The sequence below is a fragment of the Apis laboriosa genome, unplaced genomic scaffold, assembly GCF_014066325.1.
Source record: "Apis laboriosa isolate Shangri-la unplaced genomic scaffold, ASM1406632v1 scaffold64_cov150, whole genome shotgun sequence".
In the NCBI taxonomy this organism is placed as follows: domain Eukaryota; kingdom Metazoa; phylum Arthropoda; class Insecta; order Hymenoptera; family Apidae; genus Apis; species Apis laboriosa.
This window is the reverse complement of record NW_025224011.1, coordinates 3,291,508-3,307,001: the sequence shown is the minus strand read 5'-3', so window position 1 is coordinate 3,307,001 and position 15,494 is coordinate 3,291,508. Positions and strand designations below refer to the sequence as shown.

Here is a 15,494-nt window from a genome sequence, read left to right as displayed (position 1 = left end):
TGAAGATTTACAAATTTCACTCGATCACCCTACCGTTCCCCCCCCCCCCCTCCCCATCCTTCCCAATCCTTCCTTCAATTGAATTTCTCCATCCTTATATCTAAAATCCAAATCCAAAATCCACCCTCTTCTTGCACGAATAACAAATTCGACCGCGCAACAAGAACAACAACAACAACGCACTTTTACACCCCGATACGGCAATTTGTCGGTCGGAGCCGGGGCACGGGTTTCGGTCTCCCCGACCGATTCGAGGGAATCGCGCATACGCGATCGATGGGCGATCCCTCGAGCGAAATCGGTGGGCGGTGGGGGAAAAAATGAAGTCTTCTCTCCCGCGCAGACTTGTCTCCTGGTGATATGCAAATTTGATCGGCGCATATCGCTGTTACAAATTCGAGGTAGGCCTCGAAGGGGGAGAAAGAGAGAAAGAGAGAGAGAGAGAGAGAGAGAGAGATCGGGCCCGACGTAGACGTGTAATCTTCGTGAAGCTAGCCACTAGGCGGGGTAATAACACGCTCGCGATCACCGCGGCGGGGTATCAAGATGCTAGGGAGCGGAGTCGTGCACGTAGCGCGAAATCGGTAGCAAGTAACCTAACAGGTGAACACTCGGAGTGATTTTCTGTTGTTGTGTGCGGGAACCTGGCCCCTCGGCTCGGCGTGTTAGCGGCGTTTATTTTAACCGTTTCGGGACGCGATACCGATTATTACGATATTATCGTAGGTGTGTCGCGGATCTGCGGAATTGAATGTCGGTGGGGCTTCGTGGGAGAGAAAGCGAGATTCGCAGCGAGGAGGAACCTGAGAATCGTCGGCTCGTTGAAAGTTGCGGGGGAACGCGACGGGGGAGAAGGGGTTGGTTGGATGGGTGGATGGGTGGATGGGTGGATGGGTGGATGGGTGGATGGATAGGTGGATGGATGGAAGGTGGAGAGAGAAGAAGTAAAATTTTTAGGAGGCGAGAATGGAAGGAATGGAGGAGAGGAAAGGTTTGATGATAAAATTTTGAAGAAAGAAGAGAGACGAATTGAAAGGAATGGAAATTGTACGTAATGAAAGTGGAGGGATGGAGACGATGCTTGACTGAAATGGATTGCGTAGGAGAGAGAGAGAGAAGGAATCTAGGAGGAATCGTCGATTGATACAATTTTCAAAGAGGAGAGAGAAATTGAAAGGAATGGAGATAGGTTGGAGATGGAAAGTGGGGGAATAAAAAGAGAAAGCACCGTTAAGAAATTGACCGAAGAAATAAATGAAAGAATTAAGGAATTTGGGAATTCAATTATATAATCAAACCGAAAAGAGTGGAAATAAAAAAGTGGAAAATCGATTGAAATCATCGAGTAATACAATTTTAAGAGAACGCTTATAAAAGAAGAGGGGAGAAATCGATTGGAAGTGAAAAGAAAAGTAGTGAACGATGAAAATACTGGCCTTGAGCATCGATTGATCGACTATATGATTAAAAAAAAGGAAAAAAAAAAGGGAAAAGAAACTTTTTCGGCGAGAGATAACGTGGCCTTCGTATCGGTTTTCCTCTCGCGTGCCCCGTAAGCATCGTTGGCGAAAAACTCGACGTGCCCAACGAACTTGCCCGTAATTTCGGAATTCTTCTAACATTGTGAACGCCCACTTGATGTTTTCGATATCGTGTAATCGTAAAGAGCAACCTCTCGGGACAATATTATGTGCCGTAACGTCGACATAAATTTTTCGAACTCGAAGGTGCCGCGTTCTTTCTTTTTTTTTTTTCTTTTCTTTTTTTTTTTTCTTTGCCGCTCGATCCGTATTTTAATTAGCATAATTTCAGCCGCGCTGTCGAGGTGGCAGGTGGGACAAGAGCGAGCCCGTTTCCGGCAGCCGCCGCCGCCGCCGTCACCGCCGTACTTGATTTATTTAATAAAATTACAGACGAAAGAAAAAGAGAAGAAAAAAGGAAGGAGAAAAAAAAAAAAGAAAGAAATACGAGAGCGCGTTAACACCGCGTTTGACCGGTGATCGATACTTAAGCAAATAACGGTAATGAAATTAAATTGAACCGTATCGGTAAATAAGGTAGTAAAAAGTAATAATAATAGTGAATGGTAAGTGAATTAAGATGATGGAAGCATCATAAGATGATGGAAAAAACGAGAAGCAACAATTTGATTATTTGAGACGAGATATCGATATGTGTGTATAATTGTTCCGTGAGCACGGGTAATTATGCAACTGCGGCAGGAAAGTGATCAGTTTGATCGGAGAAAATGGGATTGATGCGATTGAGTGTGTACGAGCTTCGAGCAATCGACAATGTATTTTTCGATCGTTCGATATGTACACGCATGTACGTATGTAATATATACGGCGTGTTTTTTATTTTTTTTTTATTTTGGAGGATCTGTTGACTGTGGTGTATTTATTATCATCCGCAGTTTTGCTCCGGGAAGATAAGATGGAAAACGTGTGCGTCGAGCGAATAAGCAGCAGGTTCCTTTCCTCGATCGGCAAGGAAGGAGCCCTTACGTTTGGAAGGGTATTAAGATCGACGTCGATTCGCGGAGAGAGAACGAAATCAATTTATCGGGCTGTCTGACGAATGCGTTTCTGAACGAGGCAACACCCACGCTCACGGATCGGCCGCGCGATCAATGTTGTCGGCGTAATTAATTCGCCGGCATTACGCACACACGGAGTCTCGAACGATTAACGAATCGATTTATTCGCCGCTCGTTCGGGCCTCGATTTCGTTCGAGCCGCGTGTCTTTGAGCAATTGTTCAACCGACACCGTGAAATTTATCGATCGTCCGATTATCACCGTCGATCTTAATCTTTGGATTAAGGGAAAGTGTGAAGAAAAATCTTGACGAATGGGGGATTCGAATACACGTTCGATTCATGAAACGAGTAAAATTCTCGAGTATTATTTTTTATCAATATTATTATTATTATTATTATTATTATTATTATTATTATTATTATTATTATTATTATTGTTGTTGTTGTTGTTGTTGTTGTTGTTGAAGAGTGATTGTTCCGAGACCGACTTTCACTCTCGACGCGATCCCCGTACTTCGTCGAGCGTGTTGGCTTGGGATTCGAAAAAAAAGAAAAGGAAAGGAAAGAAAGAGGAGAGAAAAAAGAAAGGAAGGAAAACGAAGGAAGAGGCGAAAGAGGCGTGAAGGAATAAGGAAAATCCATACGTTTTCTTCGTTGGTTGGCGTTTATTCCAATCTTTTTGTCATCTGGTGTAGTCGTCGACCGCTTGAAAAATCGGCCGCTTTTAAGAATAATCGGTAGATGCGGTTGCAACATGATAGTCGCGCAGCGGTGTATACGCACCAGTTACGCGACCGATCCGGTGTCACCATTTTAGAGATTTTTCCGCAACCTTTCTTCTTCTTTCTTCTTTTTTTTTTTTTTTTTCTTTTCTTTCCTCTCCCTCGAATCTATATGCTTTCCATCTAGTTCTTTCGCCTGCCGCTCTAGAAATATTAATTATAGTCGTACAGCTTGTTGCGCGATATATACATTCGAGGAAAACAACGTATCGTTCCCTGCCGGTGATTTCAATGCCTGGACATTTCAACGAGACACGTTCGATGATTTCCACGAATAAACTTTATTCGCTTTTAAATTTATCTTTCAATTTTTAAATGCTCGAATGTCGCAGTGTTGAAGTATTACTTTCGATTAAACGTCGTGTTGTAGCGCGAATTACGATAATATCGTGAACGAGTTGTATCTCTCGTTGAAGAGCAAATTGAGCCAAACCCCGGCTAGGCGTTAAAAAGAGAGAGAGAGAGAGAGAGGAGACGAGCGGTGAAACGCATAGCAGGTGTAACATAAAATGCAGCGTGCAACGGGCTTTAGCAGAGAGGAGAAGAGAAGAGAAGAGAAGAGAAGAGAACAGTTTAGGTTCACCGAACGACTCGAGTTCCAACGCGAGAAAGAGTCGCGTTTCGCGAATCGGAGGAGTACCTTTACCTGGTTGGGCTGGCCTGTTGCAGGAACTGCAATGACTGCTATACGATCTACATACTAGAGAGAGAGAAGGGGGAGAGGGAGGGGGAGAGAGAAGGAGAGAGAGAGGGAAGGAGAGAGAGCTAATAGGTGTAGCTAACCGGAAAAAGAGAGTCACTCGACCATTCGATGTCCGTTTGTTTACATAGACGTGAGTGGCGTGTGCATTTTTATAGGGAGGATCGGATATCGGGGCATCGAGTTAAGTTACCGTCGGCCTTCTCTCTTCCTTTCTATCGTACCCTCTCTCCCCTAAACTTCGCCCTTCCTCTCCTAACTTTTAACCCCTTCGGGGTTTACTTCGTTTTTTTTTCATCCTTCTTCCTTCTTTTTTTTTTTTTTTTTTTTTTTTTTTTTTTGTTTTTTTATTTCTCGTTCTGACGATCTAAACGAGAATTGTATCGGGTATGTGTTGGTAAAAAAGTAATTCGATTTTTAATATATATATATAATTATCTTTGAAAATATTCAAAATTTAATTATGTAATCGATAAACGAAAAAATTGGGACAAATTTTTAATTCGGTATCGAAGGGAATTTCTCTTTCTATTCTTTTCATTATCGAATTAAATTAAATTAAAAGAAAAATCCACGGTTAATTTTGTTTTTTTTGTTCGAGTTAAAAATTGTATAGGAGTCGTGCAGAGATAGGGGAGGGACATGATTTCATTAAACGCCCGATGATTTTCCAACGAGTGGTCAGAACGTCCGACTTACCAACAAATTGTTCTAGTCTGGGCAAGTAAGTAGTTTAAATTACATCCTCGATTACGAAGTCCAGAGACGCGTAGGACGGCGAAAGTTTGTCACTAGATGTATGCTCTAATCGCTGTATACTTGCAAACTTTCCAACCGTTCGGATCTCAACCCCTCCTCGCGCCGATACAATTGCGATCGTATGATTGTTCATCGTCCATCACTCTCCATCGATAATCGTTGTAACGGTTTGAAAACAGACACGAGAGTGCGCCCTCAGGTGTCTACAGTCAGGAAAGTAGAAAGAATCGATGATTATTGATGCTTTTCGCCCGTATCTTTTTCTTTCCTCACTTTTTTTTTTTTTTCTTTTTCCATGCAAACTTTTTTCCTCGAAACAAAGATAGATTTCGTCCAAAGTTTGATAGCTTCTAAATTGTTTGATTATTCGAAATTTTTTCTGGATTGTTACAACGTGACATCGAAAATGGAAGAAAAATTTCTAAAGAAAAATCGTAAAATGGACAACGATTGACAACGATTTGAAGGAACATCGAATGCGAAATTCTTTTTTTTTTTTTTATCTTTTTTCATTTCATGGAAGATGATTGACTGTGCGTCAACCTGTATAGAAAATGTGTCGTATCACTGAATATTTTAAAAAACGAAAACTTGCGAGTGAAAATTAAATTTCGAATTAAATTTGATGATGAAGAATAAAGAAGGGAGCGATATTCGAGAAGGATGAAGTTAATATAAAAAAAAAAAAAGAAAAAATAGAAATTGTTTATCGCACATCTTCATTCTCGCGATTTGCAAAATTGTATTGAAATACTCGGCCGTTTGGTGCAACGACACTTATGCTTTATGCGTTCGATACGACGGCCGGTTTTCATTAAATCGATATGCTGCATTGCGCACGTTGTTACACGATTCTGTGCTCTTTATATTATACACAATTATTACACGTGGTTGTATCACTGAGAGCTATACGTGGTTACGTATGTTTGCAATTCTCTTATGACACATTGTCACGAAACATGCGAACCGTGTACCGTATATTGTTTGTTGCTTCCCTTTTTTTTTTTTCTTTTCTTTTTTTTTTATTAGTCTTCCTCGCGGCTGATACGACTTTGAAAAATTGCGTTAAGATTACTTATGATAATTTAACGCTCTCATGATACTCTTTGCCTCGATTCGTTGCACGTATAACGTTTCAAAAACATGGCCAGTCGAAAAAAAAAAGAAAATCGAAAAAAAAATTAATAGAAAGGTTATTTGAATCTGAATAAAAATCATTCTTTAGACTATCGTACTATGATGCAACGTGGAACAAAATAACATCGGTTAAACTGATTAAATTTTGTCATAAAAAAAAAAAAATCAAAATTTAACATTCGACTCTGAAAACAAGATTCCTTTAGTCTACAGAATATCATAATTCAACGTAAATAAAAAAAAAATTAATTATTTATCAATTTTTGACTAAAGTCTTCGACAAAAGAGCAAAAGATATGAAAACGTATAAATATAAAATGGATCGCAAGAAAAAAGAAAGTGTATCCAATATTGACTCGAATTTCAAAGACCATCGATTGCAAATACATTTTGATACAGAATATCATAATTCAACGTGAAATAAAAAAAAAATTAATTATTTATCAATTTTTGACTAAAGTCTTCGACAAAAGAGCAAAAGATATGAAAACGTACAAATATAAAATGGATCGCAAGAAAAAAGAAAGTGTATCCAATATTGACTCGAATTTCAAAGACCATCGATTGCAAATACATTTTGATAATTTGAACGAATTATTTAATTTCCTCGAGTCGAGATTCTCTAAAAAACGAATCTCACGTTGTTGTAGGGGGCGCGACCGAGTACTTGTCCGCGGTTAGTCGCCGCCTCACGGTGGAACAGTTTTGGAATTAACCCATTAGCGCTAATGAGGGAATCTGAAGTCAATTAAGCACGCTGTGATAATATGGGACCGATAAGGGAGAAACCGATGAATATGCAAACTATCGCACGGCCACCTGCCACATGCCTTCCCTTAGAGGTCGAGCAAACATGCATAGGCGTCGAATTTTCATGGAATCGGCATTACGTCGAGCGAGATCGTGACGAGGTTTCTACGAATTGAGGGAAAAAGAATTATTAACGAAAAGAATTTTCTATGCTAAGAAACTTTTTTTTTTATTTACGAATATGATATAAGGTCGTAAAAATAGTGATACATATTTTTTTTTTTTTTTTTTCATATTGAAATACCTGCCTGGAAATTAATCGAAGAATATTTTTCAGAGAGGATTTAGATCATATATTTCTGGTGTTATCTTTTGTTCCTGAACGATAATAAACTTGTTTAATTCTTCTGTTTACGGAGCAAGTTTGTTCAATAATTGCCATGTAAGCGTTAATGTAAGTGTTATATGTAAGTTAAGTACTGTTTAAATACCCGGTTGATTTATCAATCAAGTTTCCCTTTCGATAACATTCAATCCGTATTCGATGATTTATGTGTGTGCTTCTAGCCAAGAGGCATATAAATATTTATGCCGAAAGATAAGAACATTATATTTCAAGGGATCGAGATAAATCCTTACGGAATTGAAATATCAAATTAAGATAGATATTATCGAGAAATTTGCACAAACTCGTTAAACAAGGAGAACGAGTTTACACTTTTCGCATTATACTTTTCCCCGACAGTAGGTAAGATTAATCTTCTACACCGCATACGCATTTTAATTTTCTACGCGTTATACGAATTCTCCTTTCGAAAAGATCCATATATATACATATATATACCGTTCGTATCTCACCGAATTAATATACTCGTATTTAAAATACCTTTCAGTTTTATACAGATAATATTATTACCGATTTCGTTACGCTGGAACGTAAATTATACGAATATCTATTTATTCTCGGTCGAAACACGCGAAGCATTCAACTCTGATAATTACGAGGAATTCACTTCGTACAGGGGGCAGGGGAACATTTTCATAATTTTCTAACCACCCGTAACCACCACCAGCCGTCCGTAAGTTTTTCTCTTAAACGATATCTCGCGAAACAAAAATATTTCTCTCGTGGATATGGAAATGAAACGGCGGCGGACGTCGGCGAATTTATTTCCGCCCGTTTTGGTCACGCGCCGCCCGTTTTTGCCACCAAAATCCCCCATTGTCTCGAGGAAAATTCAATATTTTTCTCTCTTAGCCTGCCATTAGCGACACGTGAGAGGATTTTTTGACCGTTTCGGCGCGAAATTGTTTCTTAACGAGACCGCGATTTTTCGTGACGGGACGAGGATGGGAAGAAGGATTCCGGACAATCGTGAGGTATCGTTTCGTGATTGTTGCCGATTTGTCTTGCCACTATTAGCGGCGCATCGGGATTTCGCTGATTGTTTGGATAATTAGCGCAGGAACGATGGCACGGTATCACGATGCTCGATGACGAGAGAACGATGATTCGATTGCGTTGATTTTGTAGATATTTATAGATCTTTAAACGTGAAACGAGTCGCGTTTGAGAATTAATTGCGATGGATAATTGGATTTTTGTCTGATTCGTGAGAAATGGAAATGGAATGGAAATTTTCTATTCGTATGATTATTAAGGTTAAAGGATAACAATTGTATTTCAATTAGGTATGGATTTTTATTATTAAAGAATGGTTATTGTAATTTATTTTTTTTTCCTAAATTCAATGAATATTAATATAATATTAATAATCGATCTGTGTCGATATATAAAATGTAAATGGTTAAAAAAAATAGATTTTTTGTAGAAAAATAATTTCTCCCCGGCGGGGAATCGAACCCCGGTCTCCCGCGTGACAGGCGGGGATACTAACCACTATACTACCGAGGAATTCGTGAAAGGTAAAATTTCAGAATTGTATAAAAATTGTATCATTGAAATTATATTTTCATTAATGAAAAAAAAAGAAAATTGATACAATCATTCGACACAATTAATTATTTATATTATTTTCGATTCGTTACTACGGTAACTCTGCGACATTATATTAATACTACTTTATGTAAAATATGAATACATTCGTGTGATACATTAAAGAATTGATTCTAAAGTCCAAAACAAATGCAAAAATATCGATTGAGATTTATTAAGTTAAACGATTAAGATTTGTGTTAGATAAAATGAGATACAGATAGGATAAGACCTACCCTTCTATCTTTGTCACACTACCAATTCGTTCGGATCTCTGTCTCGCTTTATCTAACTTTGCTCATAATTTAATAAACGAAATTTTTGTATACTCACTTTAAATATATTAAAAAATAACTTGTATCACAGAGTTTATCGTAAAAAAAAAAAAAAAAATATAATAATTTCCAAAATATATTTCCAATTTTCAAATTCAAATATTTTTTCGAAAATCATTATTCTTAAAGTTCAATCAAAAGTGAATGATCAACGGTAAAGAAATTTTTCTTTGATAGAAACAAATAATTAAATTTATTACACAACACGTAATCGAATTAAATTTCTTCTTCTCCTTTCACTTTGAGAATTCAATTCGATTCGATTTCGATCGTCTTTCTCTCGTTACTTACCAACGAAATCGCATAGAAGAGCAATGCTACATTGTGAAAAATAAACAGAAACGTATTTTTCACGAGGGAAAAGAAGACGTGCCCGAAGGAAGACACGAAACAACAGAATGCGATTATCGTAGAGAAGACCATTCATGGTCTCGTTACGAGATGTCTGCAAATCACTTGTCAAGGGTCATGTCGTAAATTATATCGTCTCATAGCCCGAGGAAGGAGTTCGTCATTCTGCTTGAACCTCGAACAGATTTTTCCTATCCAGAAAGAAAGAAAGAAAGAAGGAAAGAAAGAAGGAAGGAAAGTTGATTCGATATAAGCGCCTCTTTCCCTTGTGGAATATTCTTAGGTCAATGCTTAGAATCTTAAGAGCTTAAAGAACCCGCTAGAGTCAAGAACGTAACCGATACGAATACAAAGAAGCAATAGGAGGTAAATGTATACTTCTGTGAACGCACAAGTGAATACACAAGTCAATGATATTGCAAACCTTTGGAACAAGCTTGCTTTCTTGAAATACATATCTACCATCGATAGATATTGTTCCGATAGATGGATGTTCGATCGATCGTTTCCACGAATTATGTATTATTGGCGTATACGCGAGACACGTTGCCTTTCGAGGTAAAATTTTAATCGTATTTTGTGATCGTGATTTCGAGAATTCAAGAAAACGCGTTTGTTGGATCGTATAATCATAAAAAAAAAAAAAAAAACGTTGAAATTAAAACGGTAAAATCAAAATGAATTTTTAATTATGCCCCACCACGATACGTTAATTCCTGCAAATTTAAATAAAAATCGTTAAGCTCAGAATTTACGATTGATCGAAACGTAATTTGCGACGACTCGAAAGGAAGAAAGTTTTATATATAATATCGAGTATCTAATATCGAGACACGCGAATGTATATAAAAAATATATATATATATATATATATATATATATATATAAATTATCAAAAGAAAACTTCTTGGAAGAAGTAGAAATTTCACGTGTACGCGAATCTCATATTTTTAAACGAACTTGTGAGTATAATAACGATAGGTAACGAATGGAAAATTAATTTACGAGAGACCGCAATTAACGCCAGACCAAGTAGTCCTCTCTCTCTCTCTCTCTCTCTCTCTCTCTCTCTCTCTCTCTCTCTCTCTCTCTCTATCTCTCTCTTTCTTTCTTTCTCTTTCTCTCTTTCTTTCTCTCTCCTTCTCCCTCTCTCCTTTCTCTTCCTGTCTCTCTCTTCCGTTTTATGTCGCACCTTCTGCCGCACATTTTTGTCGTTTTCGTACGGAATCGATGCAACGTGGATCGGCACAAGCAGCAAGAAAACAGTATTTCCTTATTAATCGCCGAGATGTTTATCGCTGTTTAACGAAGGGGTCTCCGGAGTAATTAGGCTGCGACGTTCTTTAGAGGGGGAAAGCGGGAAGTAACGAGGCACCTGCGTGTTTCCAGTTTCGCGTTAAAACGTCTCGGCGAAATAAATTGGCAGATTAATAGTAAACGATATTTCGCCCCTCCCTCCCTCCCTTCGTCAACTGTCCAACTTTTTACTTTGAAATTCATCCTGGATCCACAGGATTGTAAAGACTCTCGAAATAAAGAAGAAACTTTTGATCGTCCTGAAACAAATATATCTCGATTGTTCCTGTAATGGTTAATTCGTTCCGTATCGAAATTCGTAATTGAACGAAAGAACTTATTCAAATCGAAAAAACAACTCGATGGAGAAAGACTCGCGAAGATTGTCTTTATGTTGATACTTTCATTATCTGCACATTGCGTTTCAATTTTTTTTTTTTTTTAATATAAACGTGTGATATCTTATTTATTTTTAGAAGTATTTTTATGTACAAATAAGGTAATGATGAACGTTTTTGCAACACGTTATTATCTACAAAAATTGTATTATTTCTATTATCAAACGATGGCTTTCGAATTTGTGAGTCTTGTTAGCAATTATTCATCATTATCGATTCAGAATTTGATCGTTGATTTGATAAATTATACGTAGAATTTGTTCAGAATAAGAATTCCAAGGAGATACTGAGTCGACAAAAGTCTGGAGCAGTGGTGGGAAAAATTTAATAGTTTAAAAGTTATGAATAAAGTTACTTCGATAAGTTATTTCAATAATTTATTGTTCAAAACATAATAATAATCGAAAATAATTGTAGTAGCCGACTATATTGTATTGTAAAAGCGAATCAATTATATTGCTTGAATAAATGTTATTCAAACATCTTAAACTTTATTCAAAATTTTTAGCTAGTTACTTTTTCACTTCGAATTAATGCCCAACTCTAGTCTCGAATAATTTATTCTTCAAAATAATAATAATCCGAAATAATTGTAATGGCGAACAACCGAGGTTGTATTACAAAAGCGGATCAATTATATTGCTTGAATAAATGTTATTCGAGCATTTTAAACTAAGTTCACTCGAAATTTTTAGCTAGTTACTTTTTCAACGGGTTAATGCCCAACTCTGGTCTCGAGTGGTTGGATAGAGTATAGAGACGTGCAAGAGGCGACCGATTGTTTGCAGACTTGTGCAAACGCGTTTGCGAAAATGCAAGTACCGCCCCAATAGGCGGAGAAACACCGGTGTTCCGTGGGTCGACGGCACGAAAACTTGCGCATTTTTTCCGAAAGATCACGCTAACCACGCCATATGTTAACCATCGCTTTTAACAGAGGTGCCTTCGTTCCGCGTCATCTGTCCGCGAAACTTGCCAAATATATGGTTCGTGTCTTCTAACGCGAAATTGTTTCAATTCTCGGTAAAATTACGAATACGTTGGAATCGTGTGTACTCCCTTCTTTTTTTTCTTTTTTATCTCGAGTGTCAAGTTGACACGAAGGAGACGATCTGTTCAGTTTACCGCTCATTTGTTATTAAAATTAATCTCAATCCATCATTGTCCTGTACACAAAGGATCAGATCGGGGAATTAATCCTTTGCGTTCGAAGAATATTTCCTTGGAAGGTCAGCCTGTTATTAAAATTAGAAATTCTTTTTCGTATTGTATCGATCTTATCCTTGCTTTAAGATAAAGGATTAAGATAAAGTTACGATAAATAAAATCGAAAAAATTAACGCGAAACAATGATATAACGATCGGATGGACGAAGAAATAAGAGTACAGATAGATCATCTCCAAAAATGATTGGAGTGAATTTTACTTTATTTATTCGACGAATAATATTCGTATAATTGAATTTATTCGTATATTCGACGAAATGAAATAGTTTGGTGGTATTTTTATATAGGGTTGATATTTCTTTCTCTCCTTCTTTCCTTCCTTTTTTTATTTTAATAAAAATTTATGCCACCGCGCTTTTCGTTCGACCGAACGTGTATACACGCGATGGAGCAGGGCGCTGCTTATTACGTGAGTTAAAATGTGCCAGCCGCTGATAAAGCGTTTTAAATGCAATCATTAATTTCGCGTCGCTGTTACCGCAATTAGAATTTGCATTTTATAAATATGCAGCCGCGAGGCCCGCATCTTTTTCCCATGTTTACGAGCACCCTCCCCCTCCCCTATTCCAATTGTTGGCGCCAGTTCTTTTCCGCCGATCGTACCAATACAGATTTCACCCTCGCCCTCTAACGAGCTCTAATGCTCGCCGAGCCCACGATTCTCTTACGTTGTTATTACGTGGCAAACAAGCGGTAATGAAAATATAATAAGACCAACCATCGATAACGGATGGAGAAAGTTGCGTTGTTGTCGTTGTTTTCCCTTCAAATCGGAGAGAAACATTTTTAAGATCTTTAATTTTATTTCCTTCGAGATTCGTATCGGGTAAAAAAAGTTAGCCACGATCGACGTATCAAGATGTACCGAGAGAAGAATTATTAATCGTTCGTTTAATCACCACGTCCTGAATTCCGTTACTTTTATACAAAAATATTTTCCTTTCGAAAATTATTACACACTTGTTAAGTTAATCGTGTATATTTGGTATTCAACGAACAGTTTCTAGTTTAATCTATCTTTAGTTAAATCTATTTTTTACTCTCCATCCGTTCGAAACGACAATTGCTTTCGATATTCTCTCTCTCTCTCTCTCTCTGTTCGAAGATGACACTTCGCTCGAAACGTGTTACGTGGAATGATAAAAGACACTTTGCATCGGCTAGGTAAGTAACAAGTTGTGTAAACGGAATTTAACGGTGACAATGTTGGAAACGTCTGGAGAGAAAGGGCAGAGAAAGGTAAATGTCAAAGAACATCGTTAGCGAGTCGTTGGTTGTTGAAGATTGGCGCGATTTACGATTAACGCTCGATCAGATGCAACGGCAGTAGAGAGAAAGAGAGAGAGAAGCGAAACGAGCGGTGTACAACAACCGTGGGACTCGCGCTAAGGACGCTCGTTCGTTTCAAGGATCTGCCCTCTGCACCTTCCTCACCGCCGTTCTCTTCAATCTTCCCTTAATAATTGTTTTTTGCCCTCGTGTTTACGAGGACCGGCCAATGATACGCATTACGCGTGGCGCTGATTACTCTTCACCCTTCTCTTGCCTTATTCGGCATCTCTCTTTCCTCTCTCAACGCCTTTCTGTTCACGTATCAGTGAGAAATAAAAAAAAGAAAAAGAAAAAGAAGAAATCCATTTTCCAATCTTTTCTTTATTTCCTTTGGATTTTTAATTTTTAATTCCTAATTTTCGTCCGAACGCGTTCGAAAGAAACGCGCGTATATTATTTGGATTTTTTCCTCTCTCAACGCCTTTCCGCTCACGTGTCAGTGAGAAGTAAAAAAAAAAAAGAAAAAGAAGAAATCCATTTTCCAACCTTTTCTTTATTTCCTTTGGATTTTTTAATTTCTAATTTTTGTTTGAACGCGTTCGAAAGAAACGCGCGTGCGTGTTTGGACTTTTTCTCTTCTCAATGCCCTCCCGTCAGTGAGAAGTAAAAAAAAAAAGAAAAAGAAGAAATCCATTTTCCAACCTTTTCTTTATTTCCTTTGGATTTTTTAATTCCCAATTTTTGTTTAAACGCGTTCGAAAGAAACGCGCGTGTGCATTTAGACTTTTTCCAAAAGTGTAACGAGCAATTTTCTCTTTTTACTTTTCCTTTGAATATTTTTCTTCTCTTTTCTTCCGAGATCCTTTCTCTTAATTACGGAGGATCGGTTTTAATCTTTTTCTTCGATAACGGTGCAGGACAATTAAAGGAAATCCGGATCGTGTTTACGTCTCGTGCGAGACGAGAGAGAGAGAGAGAGGCGTGCGAAAGGCAGGAGGAAGAGCGCAACGGGTTCGGCGGCGGGCCTCTCGTACTCGATGAAAAACCGGGCGAATGAATTCTCCTGTTTATCCGGAAATCGGTTTTCTTTCTCGGCTAACAATTTGAAGATTGTTAAAAGTTGCGAGGCAAGAAATGGGTTATACGCGGCGAAAAAACGGGACGATTATCGGGGGGAGGAAGAGAGGAACAGTTTCCACAACTGTTTCCACGAACGGCGCGAGATCGGTTGCCGGCCGTCGAATCTCGAATCGGGTCGTCGACAGCGGAAAAGGTAAACAAGGGGGCGAAGCCCAACGTGCAAGAAACGAGACTTTCTTATGGCCTGTTGCCCGCATTAATTCCCGGCTTATCGTAAAACTGACCGCCGCCTCCTCGTTTACCGATTATCTCTTATTTACCCGGTTTCGCGTAACTTGTTCGCTCTGACCCGGCCATTTCGACCGAGACTGGGTGGCGCAGGAACAAGCTTCTATGAAGCTGTTGGTAAGAAACGTAAACAAGGGAATTATCGGCGCGAACCGAAATGTCCCGTTGGCGCCAGCTTCTTGCCATCCGATCGATTTGAGAAAATCGTGCCAATGTTCCAAATTGTTGTTATTAAGCGTTTTCGTCAAATTTTTGTCGAGCGTTTGAAAACAATTTTAAGAGGCGTCTTCGTGTTTATCTCTCGTTTGTGAATGCGTTCACGTATCGTTCGGTTGTTTCGTTGAATTTTTTTTGTTTATTTCTTCATTTTTTAGAATTTACAAAGTTTATAAATACATTTTATTTTCCAAATTTTTCAATTTTTGAACGGTTCGTGCTATATTTACTTTAAGAATGTTAAAAGATTGATCGATTCGAAATTTTAATTATCTTCTTCTGGTAGTGCACAAAAAAGACGCGCAACAAATTACATTTTCTCTGGATCTTTATATAAAATTCGTTGAAAGATAAGATATTCGTAAAA

General features: G+C 38.1%; 1 protein-coding gene and 1 non-coding gene across 2 annotated transcripts in view; one reads left to right on the top strand and one right to left on the bottom strand.

The window, feature by feature from the left end:
- The window catches only part of LOC122718508 (aryl hydrocarbon receptor protein 1), a 143,213-nt gene that overhangs the window by 13,575 nt on the left and 114,144 nt on the right, over positions 1–15,494 (top strand). The gene's annotated exons all lie outside the window — the stretch shown is intronic.
- Trnad-guc lies at positions 8,513–8,584 on the bottom strand. The gene has a single exon. It is a non-coding gene; the product is annotated as a tRNA-Asp (tRNA).